This window comes from Neoarius graeffei, chromosome 21 (genome assembly GCF_027579695.1).
Source record: "Neoarius graeffei isolate fNeoGra1 chromosome 21, fNeoGra1.pri, whole genome shotgun sequence".
In the NCBI taxonomy this organism is placed as follows: domain Eukaryota; kingdom Metazoa; phylum Chordata; class Actinopteri; order Siluriformes; family Ariidae; genus Neoarius; species Neoarius graeffei.
Genome location: NC_083589.1, coordinates 61,868,074 through 61,881,141, shown reverse-complemented (window position 1 = coordinate 61,881,141; position 13,068 = coordinate 61,868,074). Strand labels below are relative to the sequence as shown.

General features: G+C 42.2%; 1 long non-coding RNA gene across 1 annotated transcript; it reads right to left on the bottom strand.

Annotated features, from left to right (window-relative positions):
* Positions 1-3,253: 3,253 nt before the first annotated feature.
* On the bottom strand, positions 3,254-12,519 carry LOC132870154 (uncharacterized). Its single transcript, XR_009651064.1, has 3 exons — positions 12,403-12,519; positions 3,802-3,857; positions 3,254-3,591 (listed from the first exon to the last, which is right to left on the bottom strand). It is a non-coding gene; the product is annotated as an uncharacterized LOC132870154 (long non-coding RNA).
* Positions 12,520-13,068: the final 549 nt, after the last annotated feature.

The following is a 13,068-nucleotide window of genomic DNA, read 5'->3' as shown; positions in this document are numbered from 1 at the left end:
TGACAGGGGCGCACGCCTTAGAGAGTTCACGCCGGGAGACAAAGTGCTCGTATTATTGCCCATGTCGAGCTCCAAATTAGTCGCCAAGTGGCAAGGGCCCTTTGAGGTCACACGGCGAGTCGGGGACGTCGACTATGAGGTGAGGCGAATGGGTAGGGGCGGGGCATTGCAAATCTACCACCTCAACCTTTTAAAATGCTGGAATGAAGGGGTCCCCGTGGCGTTGGCGTCAGTAGTCCTGGAGAAGGCGGAGCTGGGGCCAGAGGTGAAAAAATAACATCTTGGACCACTCCAGTCCCTTGTGGAGACCACCTCTCACTGGCCCAACTCATCAACTCATGGAGGTAGCCAAGTTGCAAAAGGAATTTTCTGACATGTTCCTGCCCCTTCCTAGTTGTACCCACCTCATAGAACACCACATCAAAACGCCCCCGGGGGGGTGGTAGTGCATAGGCGCCCTTACCACTTGCCCAAACACAAGAAAAAGGTGGTTCGGAACAAACTCAAGGCCATGCTCGAAATGGGCATAATTGAGGAGTCCCACAGTGACTGGAGCAGCCCAGTGGTCCTGGTAACCGAGAACGAAGAAACAGAGCTGGAGGTTGAAGCTACTCTGTCACCAAAAAGGGGTCGAAGAAAGAAATCCATGCCTGGAGAGATGTCCCAAGATGAGACTCTGTCTGACACAGAGGCATTGTACATAATCAATGTCCACAATTGCATCATGAATACAGTCATTGAGAGCATGCACCAGCGATTCCTCAAAAATGGCACCTTGTATGCTGATTTGTCTCTTCTGGACCCAAAAAACTTCAGCCAGGTAAAATCATATTCAAGTGGTTTCCCAGAGACAGCACTCAAAGATCTGAGCAAATGTTTACTACCATTTGATTACAGGGCAACGGTCACCAATTTACAGAGTGAGCTCCTCAGTCTGGCAGGACAGTGGGACAAGTTGAAGGCCTCAATAATTGAGGAATACACAACCAAGACAGCAAAAGAGGTTGGGTCAGAGGATGCTGAAAATGAGATGGAGATGGTGAACACAAAGTGTTCATCTTGCAAGGACTGCCCATTGTGTTGCTACTGTATGCTGAGGAAGTACAACCTCCTGATAAATGCATACCACATAATCGGCCTTGCATACAAGTTCCTGCTTACTCTGTCAGTCACACAGGTAGCATGTGAGCGCAGCATCAGTCTGCAAAATAAAGGGGAGAGAGAAGTCAGGGGAGTGTAAAAGTGGCCCCCCACACAGTGCAGTTTTTACCTCAGAGAAGGCCTGTTGGCACTGCTCTGTCCACTGGACCGGATCTGGAGCCCCCTTTTTAGTGAGATTGGTTAGCGGGCTGGTGACGTCCGAATAATTAGGTAGAAACCTACAATAATAGCCAGCCAGCCCCAAGAACTGTCTCACCTCCTTTTTGGTCTTGGGTCTCTAGCAGGCCGCAATCGCTGCAGTCTTGTTAATTTGGGGATGCACCTGCCCATGACCCAAGTGGAACCCCAGATACTGTACTTCCACCCACCCAATTGCACACTTTTTCAGATTAGCTGTGAGGCCCGCTTGCCTCAGTGACTTTAGAACAGCCCTCAGGTGTTCCAAGTGCTGCAGCCAATCATGGCTGTAGATTATTATGTCGTCCAGATAGGCGGCCGTGTAGGCAGTGTGAGGGTGGAGGACCCTGTCCATAAGCCGCTGGAACGTAGCGGGCACCCCAAACAACCCAAAAGGGAGCGTGACAAATTGGTGTAAACCAAACAGTGTGGAAAAGGCCATTTTCTCTTGGGATAGAGGAGTCAAGGAGATCTGCCAATATCCCTTTGTTAGATCCAGTGTCAAATAAAAGCGACCACTGCCTAACCGATCAAGCAAATCATCAATGCGAGGCATTGGGTATGCGTCAAATTTAGACACCGCGTTGACCTTTCTATAGTCCACACAGAACCGGACCGACCTGAAGTAGCTCATTGTTGGCCCACTGGACGAATGTGTCGGCCGCAGTTTTCACTTCCTGAAAACCGTGACCCTCTGTAGCTCAAACCTCTTTTTCCAATGAGCTTCACCACATCTATGATGCACTCCAACACTAAAATTCATCAAGGACAGGCTCAGGAGCACTCTCTCTCAGCAGCACCTGGAGGCATTTATGCTCATGGCCACTCAGCAAGATGTTCTTAAGATGCTGGATAGTGAGGACATCATATGGTGTTGCAGAGAAAAGTGTGCTGCTGCAGAAATTGCTACTTCAGTAAGGTGATGATATGTTAACTATTATGGTATGACCATTATTAGTGTGACTTACATGTTCACCAATCTTCACACTATTAAGCAACTATTGCAGACCATTTTAAGTAACTATAAAAACTATTATATATTTGTTCTAATCAAGGTCTCAGGGGACAGAGGGCTGGGGGCCGTTTTGTCCCAGGAGGTGGAGGGCAAGGAGCGCCCTGTGCTGTACATTAGCCAGAAACTGTCGATGCATGAAAGCAAGTACAGCATAATTGGGAAGGAGTGTCTTGCCATCAAGTGGGCGGTCCTTGCCCTCCGATACTACTTGCTGGGGTGCCCTTTCACTCTCTGTTCAGACCACGTGCCCCTCCAGTGGCTCCACTGCATGAAGGATGCCAATGCGTGGATCACCCCTTGGTATCTCTCCCTCCAGCCATTTAAGTTTGAGGTGATCCACAGGCCAGGGGTGCAAATGGTGGTGGCAGACTTCCTGTCCCATCGGGGGGGGGGGGGTCAGCTTCAGGCCGGACAGCTCCCCGGCCTGAGTCAGGCAGTGGGGGTATGTGGCAGTGGGGGCGTGGCCAAGCAGCAGTCTGTGAATGGAGGGTGGGGTTGGGGAAGGTAAGTGGCTAAGTCATTCCACCTGCTATCAATTAGTGTGTGTGTGTGTGTGTGTGTGTGTGTGTGTGTGTGTGTGTGTGTGTGTGTGTAGCATAAAAGGAGAGAGAGAGCAGAGAAAAGGGGCTCCCTCCCGACCACCACGCATGTGTGAGTGAGTGAGTGAGTGAGTGAAAGCTGAAAAGCTCAAATAAAGTGTTTGTGTATGAACATCAACTCTCGCCTGGCGTGCTTCTGTGCTCCACCCACATCAGGAACTGCTACACCTTAAAAAGGCAGAAATGGTCTCAGGACACAAAATAGTTGATGGAACTTTCAGTTTCTTTATTGAAACCATGTGGTCTGAATTAAAAAGAGAGCATTCACATGCACTCGTACAAACCTAAGAATATACAGTATGCAAAGCAGCTTGAAATATTCTGCATGGAGGAAGATCTTTTAAGTTTTAAGACATGACATGAAAAGATTCAGTTATTCTTCTCTCTAGAGGAGGCTTCATTTCCAAATCTTCATCAGAAGGCTGCCGATCATTCTGAAATGAGTGTTTTGCAGGAAAAGAAGGGTGCCAATAATTCTGGAAGTGACTGCAATGTAGAAACGAAAAATTGGTCATGATGTTTGTCCGGGATTAAATGTTTGTTCTTCGTTTGTTTTGGTGTGACTTCTTTGGCCTGCTTCCTCATGCTAAAACCTTCTGAGCACGAATCCAGTCAGCAGTAACTCAGTAACTCGGTTTGCTGATCCAAGAAGAGAGTGGCAGCGGAAAAGGGAAAGAAAGAAGAGCAAAAGCAGATGTTTCAAATATGTATCAAAAGAAAACAGGATGAAGACTCCTAACTATGATGGAATGAGGAGAAAAGCGAAGAGTGCACTTGGGCAAGAAAGCAGTCCATCACTTCACACACTGTATTTAGTGTTAACAGGTAAAAAGGAGAGAGGTTCATTACCTTCAGCTCCACTCCAGCTGTGCTAGGAGGGATACAGCCAACTGTAGATGAATGACCTTGAAACACACACACACACACACACACACACACACACACACACACACACACACACACCGTCAGCCCACTAAAGTCACAGACACGTGTACATGTTAGAAAGACACACAGCTGGGAGACGGAGGATGAAACATGAACGATGATGGTAGAGATAAATCTGCGGGTTAAATCAACTAGTACTTTAGTGGTTAGAACCATCAAATTGGCAGCTGTCACAGAGGGAACATGAAAAACACACACACACACTCAGAAATTCAGATAGTTGAAATACCGTACTTGTAATTATGTCCTGAAATGGACACTGAAAAAAGTACAATTCTGAGATGATTTTTTTTTTTAGTTTAACCTTCTTTCATCGACATGTTGGAGTTCGCCCTCACTTCATCTCACTTCATCTCTTCTTCTCAGAGCGATGCAGCAGCACTTTAGTCTTTTAATCTGTCCAGCTCTGTTGCTTCCTCATCCGTTCAAACTGATTACTTTCCAAAGTTTCACCTTTCACTCTAATCCCTCCATCAACACCATCACACTTGTCATCACACAGCTCGCTAATGAGCCGAATTGAGCCAAGTCTCTGCTGTAACTTGGCATATAATTAAGGGTTCTTCGAGTCCTAAAAGGATTCTGGTTGGGAACAATAGGAAAACAATCTGTTTTATGGTTTTGCATAAACACTTTAAGGATAAAAGGTGCTTTCAGCCTGGAGGAACGTTTTCATAGTCATTAGAACTGTTGGAGGAAGTTCCTCCTTTTCTGTGTCCGAATTGCAGAAATTAAAAACTTTCTGTTGGTTTGTGGGACTTTCTTCGCTCCTACTTCAGAGTAGGTACTTTCCAAGCACAAGAAGAACCATGAGTGACATAAATGTACACTGACTGTTCAAACAGGAACTGATGCAACAACAACTATTAATGTTCGGCCCTGGTCACACTCCAGCTCGTGATGGGTTTACTTTGCGAATACTTGGCGATGAAAAATTGGGCACATCACCACCAATCGTACAATACATGGTGTATGTTCTCTGAGCTTCGCGAGCTTTTTTTTTCTCATGAGTGTCCAAAAACATTGCAAAAAATTTCAGTGCACGCACTGAAATTTGGTGGCAATGTTTTTGTCGGCAAACTAAGCAGCGGATATTCACAGATGGGTTTGGGAATACTTTCTGAAGCTCAGGAAACCTTCTTCGAGCCTCTTGAGATGTGTTTGTCTCAAATCCATATCCCTGATTCTCACGGGAGCCTCACCAACACAGCAGCTCAGCATAGCCTATCTGTCACCAAGACTTAAAAAGTGCATTTACATTCGGGGATCCCCCGGAGTGCATTGTGCGCACTCTTGGGCCCAAGTCATTATGGGAAACAACCGAAACCAATTTGAGCGCAATCAGCACGCACATATAAGGACGCTGTTTTCACAGAGACTTTGCAAGTATTGTCAGGTATGCAGCGACAGACAGGTCTAGGTGCAGGAAGAGCGTTTATTAGCAGGTGTGATATTTACAAAAAATAAAACAAACAAAACTGCGAGTAGAATCATAAACATGGCTAGAAACAAACATGACCATGATAATGATACTTCACAAAGCCTCTGTGTCCTTACATGCACATGCTGATTGTGCTCAATCAGCATCAGCATCAGGTGTTTCCCATTATGACTGGGTCCTGTGAGCGAGCGCAGCCACTCAAGCGTGCAAAGACGTGACAGTCAAGTGTTCGCCTGCTCTGTGACCACAACTTTTAACTCACCTGTATTTCACCAAGCATTGCCACCAAAACACCTGATTTTCATTGATAACCCATCGCAATGCATCACCAGCCCTAGTGTGACTGTAGCTTTAGCTTTAAAAAATGGGTAAAAAACATGGACAAACATGAACTGATGCTTGTTAGTTTTTTCTTTTTTTATCAGACATCTATTATTATGGACTATTATTATGTCCATCTATTATTGGACTATTATTATGTCCATTTATTATGGACTTTTATTATATATATGGACATCTATTATATATATGGACTATTATTATGTCCATCTATTATTATTATCTATTATTATTATTATGTTTCCGAAGGCATGGCCTTCCTGTCTGGATTGACAGGTCGGTCACGCCTTCTACTGTCAGTTCGTCCCCTGCAAGATGGCACTCCAGGTATGGGAGAGCATGTATGCTCCCTCATCTCGGTTGATGGTCCTCGGACTTCGCTTACGGATCTCTATGGCCTCCCTGATCCAGCGCTGATGTTTATTATCTTCTGTGCGGATGACTCTGGCATTCCCCCAGTCCATAATATGATTTTCCCTTTTGCAGTGATCTGTTATGGCTGACTTATAATTTTCCTGTTGTGCCTTTTCTTTTATTGTTCGGGTTTGTCTTGTAGCTGTCTCCTTTTCGCACTCTTTCTTATGTTCATTTTTTCTTGTGTTGAAACTCCTTCCTGTCTCCCCAATGTAAGTTTTATTGCATAATTGGCATGGAATCTCATATATGGTGTTGCATCTGTTGTCCGGATGTATTCTGTCTTTGGGATGAACCAGGATCTGACGGAGTGTTGTGTGTGGTTTGACAGGTGTGTTAATGTTGTATTTCCTCATTGCTCTTTGAATGCGTTCCGTCATTCCTCTGATGTATGGTAATGTCACTACTCCCCTGTGTTCTTGTTTGTTGGTTTGTTTTTTCTCTTTCTTCTGTGTTTTATTGTTTTTGACCTGTTCCGCCCCTTTGGATATTACCCATTGTGGATATTGACACGCCTTCAGTGCGGGTTGTATATGTTGTTCTTCCTGTTCTTTGTCCTGTGCATCTGTAATTATTTCTGCGCGTTCATGTAATGTTCTAACTACAGATATTTTGTGCATTATGGGGTGTTCGGAAGTCCAGTTTAAATATTGGTCGGTGTGTGTGGGTTTTCTGTGTACTTTTATTTTGATGTCCCCATCTTCTGTGTGATGTATTTTCAAGTCCAAAAATGCTATTGACTGCTCCGTTTCCTCTTCATGTGTGAATTTTATATTGCCGGTATTGTCTATAGTATTGAGATGGTCGGTAAGTTGTTGAGTGTGTCCCCTCTTTACTTTTTCCAATATGTCATCCTCATACCGTTTCCAGAGTGTTGGTCTGTATTCCGCTGGTATTGTAGTGAGTGCTTTCTGCTCCAGGTCTTCCATGAAAAAGCCGCACATGATGGCTGATAGTGGGTCTCCCATGGCAAAACCTTCCTTTTGTCTGTAAATTGTGTTCCTGAACTGAAAGTATGTGGATGTGGCGATGAATTGAAGGAGTTGCGTAATGTCTTGTACAGTGAGGTTTGTGCGTTTCTTGAGCGTCCTATCTGTTTTTAATTTGTCTTGTACTACCTGTATGGTGGCTTCCGTGGGTGTTCTGGTGAAAAGAGTTATGACATCGTGTGAAATAAAAACTTTGTCTTGTTGCATTTTTATGTTTTTTAGTTCTTCTGCCAGTTGTTTTGAGTTTTTGCAGTGTTGGTCTGTGAGTCCTAGTAATGGTTTAATTATTTCGGTGAGTGCTTTTGATAAGTTGTATGTCACTGAACCAATGCTATCTACTATGGGGCGTAATGGTGTTCCTGGTTTGTGTATTTTTGGTGTACCGTAAATCCTGGGGATGACATTGGCTGTGGGTACTAAATGATTATATGCCAGTTTATCTATTTTATTTTCATCGAGTAGCGGTTTGAGTAATGCTTTAAGTTTCTTTTTCTTGTCTTCTGTTGGGTCTTTTCTTAATATCTCGAAGGCATTGTCACTGAGTAATTCCATCATTTTGTGTTCATATTCATCAGTGTCCATAATAACTGTTGTCCTGCCTTTATCTGCTGGGAGGATTGTGATGTCTTTATTTTTTGCTAATGTTCTCATGGCTTTGGCTTCCTGTTTGGTGATGTTGCTAGGTGGTGGTTTGGCTGTTTTCAATATACCAGCTGTTGCGTTTCTTAGTGCTGCTTTTTGTCCCTGATCCTGTATTTTCTCACATGCTAATTCAGTTGCCAGAATGAATTCATCGTGTGGTATATTGTGCGGTGTGACAGCGTAGTTGAGTCCTTTTCCTAGTATACTGCGTTCTGCTTGTGAGAGTTTGTACCTTGATATGTTGTCGATCCATTTGTCGTTGATGTGTGCGTGCTCCGGTTCTGCCTTCTTTTTCTGTGCGATGAGTTTGTCCAGTTTTCGGATTTGTCGGGTTTTTGTCTTGGTAAATTCCTGCTCGTGTATGTCTGCCAAGTGTCCGTGTATTGCTAATTCCATTTCCTTGTTCTGGGGAAACCGGCGTTTGAAAGTTTCCATCTCCCTATGTAGTTCGCTGTTGATATTATTGAGTTTGTCAGCTGTGCATCATATCCGCATATATATATATATATATATATATATATATATATGCCTTCTTCTTTAGTGCCATCTTGCAGGGGACGAACTGACAGTAGAAGGCGTGACCGACCTGTCAATCCAGACAGGAAGGCCACGCCTTTGGAAACATCAGCTGATAAAAGATGCGTCACCAATAACATCCGGTGACACTCTGAGGAAGACGACAGTTGTACGCCGAAACATGTCAGGTAAACAAACCTAAAAATTAGATGTCTGATAAAAAAAGAAAAAACTAACAATATTCAATACAAGACATAATGAACGTAATCGAAAGATGAACTGATGCTACCGCCATTTTTAAAAATCCATGTAAAATGTTATCCATGTAAACAACAGCTATTAATCTTAACGTTAATAGATGGTAAAAAAAAAAAAACCATGGATAAATGAACTGACAGTGAAGTCCAGGCTTTACTGAGTGTATACGTGATGGAGGAAACCCAAGACAATTTTGATGTGTTTACGCAAAATATAAAAATCTTAATTCAACTAAATGTGCTTGTCCATGTTTTTTTAGCTATCATATAAGAAAACCTGTTATAAAATAATACTCCACACTAACATTTTACATAAACATACAGTATTCTAAGTAATCACCAACTATTTTCCACCTGTGTTTGGCAACAACAGGATCTGCGCTGGAACCACCATGTTAATGAAATAATGAAGAAAGCTAGCAAAAGGTTACACTACCTTCACGAATGCAGGAAGGCTAATCTATCTAAGGATATGGGGATCACTGTTTACTGCAGTAAGATTCATCCGGTGCTAGAGTACACATCGCCAGTCTGGAGCAGCATCCCGAAATACCTCGCAGAGGAAATACAACAAGTGCAGGATCGCTGTCTGGCCATAAATAGCATCCTGAAGGCAAGTCTTGCAAGTCTGGAGGAACAAAGAGATGAGGCGGCCATACATGAGCTTGAAAGAATTATAAAGGACCCTAATCATCCAAATCACGTTCCTTCCGAGAATGGCAGCCCATGAGTACACAAATAGGAACAAAAGTTGCCTTGCCGTACCATTATCAGGAACTGAAAGACATAAGCAGTCTTTTACCTCAAGAGCATGTTGCCTCCTCAACAACCGGACAGTCAAACTCTTATTAATTTTTTGGATACGCATTTCTACGACTTTGTTGGTTTTGTTGTAAATTCATCATATATATATTTTTTTTCAAAATGACTGAATAAAGTTATTTTATTATTATTCCCTCTTTATAATGTAAAATAATGACTTTACTGTCCTGTCAGCATGTCACACTTCCAGATCTCTCTTGTTCTACAGAACAATACATTTCTATAGAAACATGACACACAAATGCGGACAAGCTTTCACAGTAACACAAGAACATTGGTGGACAAGGTGCACATTTGTAAGAAAGCAAACAACCAACTAATGACGTTGCTATAGCAACTGTTGGCCAGGTTACATCACTTTGGTGTTCCTACTGGCTGCAAAGAGAGAAAAAAACCCCTTGAAGGTCTGTAGGGAGCTCCTCAGGGGGTAGTTCCTCTCCCAAGAACTGTTTGGTTTGAAAGCGTCTATAGAAGGGCAACCAGAAAATCCTTAAGGGTTTCTAGATTGGGCCTAAAAGAGTGTCCTTCATGAACATTTATACATGCTTTTATTCCAACATATTGTGACATTACATCAATATATACCTTTTATGAACATTTAACACTTTACAATTTAATTGATGTGCCCACTTTGGACACTTTAGATACCTGATCCTGTTTGATCATTTATTTATTGTTCTTTGTCATATCTTTTTGTACTACATGTACGAGGGTACTTCAAAAGGGGGTCCTCACCCTTCCTCACCCAGAAAACGTCACAGGAGAAAGATTGTTCTTGCATTATTTTTCTACACAGTCTCCTTTCAGCCCTGTGATGACCTGGCGACTTGTCCAGGGTGTACCTCGCCTTTTGCCCGTAGTCAGCTGGGATGGGCTTCAGCTTGCCTGTGACCCTGTAGAACAGGATAAAGCAGCTAGAGATAATGAGATGAGTCTCCTTTCACTTCACTGCACTTGGTCCACTGATGTTCAAGCTTCACTATCCCTTCGCAGAAGAAGAAGGTAACATCTTGAGCCTCCAGACTGTCCTCAACAGCATGGATGACTTCATCATCACTGCAAAAATGGTGACCACATGAGAGGGGCTTCAGTTTGGGAAACAGAAGGTGCCAGGTTGGGTGAGCAAGGTGCATGGAACAACAGTTCAAAGCCATATTTGGCTGCTTCTGCCCCTGCCAGCTGTGCTCTGTGGATGGGTGCATTGTCCTGGAGCAACAGTACTCCAGCTCAAAGGTTTCCTTCCTCTCCTTTTTTCTTCGATTGCTTCTTTCAGTTGAGTTTTTGTGGACAGTGATAAGGTTTTATAGCATACAGTTATGCCCTAAAATGGGAGTTACACCCCTTGTTTCTGGGTGAGGCTGAGAACTTTTTGAAGTACCCTCATACAGTTGTTTGCTCATTTCATGTCTTTTATAGCACATTACTATATTTAAATAATATTGTCTGGCTTTTTTTCATGGTCTATCAGATATATTCCATTCAGCTAGCATGTTACTGAACGAGTCGAAGACGAGTAGCTGAGTGGAATATATCTGATAGACCACGAAAAAAAGCCAGCCAATATTATTATTATTATTATTATTATTATTATTATTATTATAATAATACACATTCCTCTCGGGTGTTCAACACGTCTTTCTCTTTCAAAATTCTCTCAAAATTTTCCGTATTTAATGAAGCAAACCTGACGGCCATGTTTGTTTACAAATTGTCACAGTCGCTCACTAGCGCAGAAGTTTTACATCTCGGACATGCGACGTCATGTTGTCTTGACAACCATGCAATATCATAAACCATATTCAATGCTCATTCTCCATTGGATAGAGTGACAATACATGTCGGATAAGCAATATGCTAACAATATTGCATGCTATCGAACCAAGTGAATGAAATCTGTTAGAAGGGAATAGAACAAGTTTTTATTCCATTGAAAAAGTGTCCTGTATGGATAATAATAAACCTTATATTCATTGTATCTTATCTCTTGTTCCAACACGATGCCAATATACTGTAAGCCTTTTATGAATTTTTATAGAGACTTTTAGCTACATATTGTACTTTCACTGACCCTAAATTACAGTAAATCTATATTATGTTTGAAGTCTGATGCAACATCATCATGACTACACATTTTAATATGTTTGTTATTAAATTTATATCACATGGAGTGTCCTTGATACATGTCCTTGTGCAAGGTTCATTTACTACAGAAATGATAAAGTGTCAGAATGGGCATGTTTATATAAATATAATACAATTCTAAACACTTTCTGACCAATCAGAATCAAGAATTTAAGAGATATGGTGTATAAATTGCTTTATTTCTGAGAAAATAATGTGTTTTTATGTTCTGGTACTGAGGCACACTGTGAAATTATGACACACTGAAGAAAAAAAAGTTTTCTCTCTCTAGTGAGAACAGACATGGTCTCTGCTGTGTTTCTAATCACTCCCCATTCCTGACTCTGCTCGTCGTCGGTCATCAGGAATTTTGGCAAAATCTCCAATTTCCGAGCAGAGCAGTAAAGAGCTGTTAACATTAATGTCATGGAAATTTGTGGGACGATAAGAAATGTCAGGTGGAGTTCACACAAAAGCAGTGCAAAGACATTTTGTACCCAGGAGAGGCTGAAATCCCGAGATTCCATTAGATCTGCAGGTTTAAAAAAAATTGAAAAATTTGTTGATTAGTTCAGTCACAAAACAAGCTTTGCTGGATGGATTTACAAAAGCACATCGAGTCTCGGCTAACACTGGAGATTAGACAACTCTTGGCACCCAAAATAAATCGAGACAAAGCAGAAGAGTGTAGTAGATGTCTCCCACACATCCTCACATCTCACACACACACACACACACACACACACACACACACACACACACACACACTTACTCTTGTTTTAGATAAATACAAGTCAAGAAATGGCGGAATTCCCAGGCTTCATACAAACAAAGAAAGTGTTTCGCCTGGCAATCAGTGTTACCAGCGACTCTGAACAGTCATAAGAGAGAAACACACACACACACACACACACACACACACACACACACACTATTAAACAAATGAAGTAAAAAGATGGCTGACCTTTTATTTGGCTGTGCTCTGGGATTCTGCCTGCTGGAAAGGCTGCCATTTCATTGGGTGGAGTTCTGTTTAAGAAAAAAAAAACATTTTGTAAGCCTTGTAGAGGACATCCAAGCTTTTCTGTTTCAGATACACACAATAACAAGACATATGCAAAAGCACAACCTTTTTATGATGGTTGATAAGAATACAGTCTGATGTTCTTGCCAAATTCCCCCATTTTGCATCTTGGACCATTCTGTAGTTGGTGTGTCAGGTCAGTATTGTGACATTCCCTGGGATTAGTTTCAGTGAAATGAAAAGCTAAAACTCAAAACCTCTTCTGTTAAACAAGCCAAAAAAGTGACATTTCAGCAAACAAATATGTGTGTGGTCTGAATCAGGAGCTTGTGGTGAATTGCTTTGAATGAAGTTTACATCAACAAGGTGAAAAGCTAAAGGGAAATATATTCTCTCGAGCATGCAGTCTCATTCTTTATGATGTTCCTTAACATAACATAACTTAACATTTAAACCACCTGCCTAATATCTTGTAGGTTCTCTTTGTGCCACCAAAACACTGCCATGCAAAGACAAACTACAGTATCTGCATATTGTGTCAGTGGCAAAAGATGGTTCAGTAGGTAATAGGTAATAGGTTTAGGGGAAACCATGGCCTAATGGTTA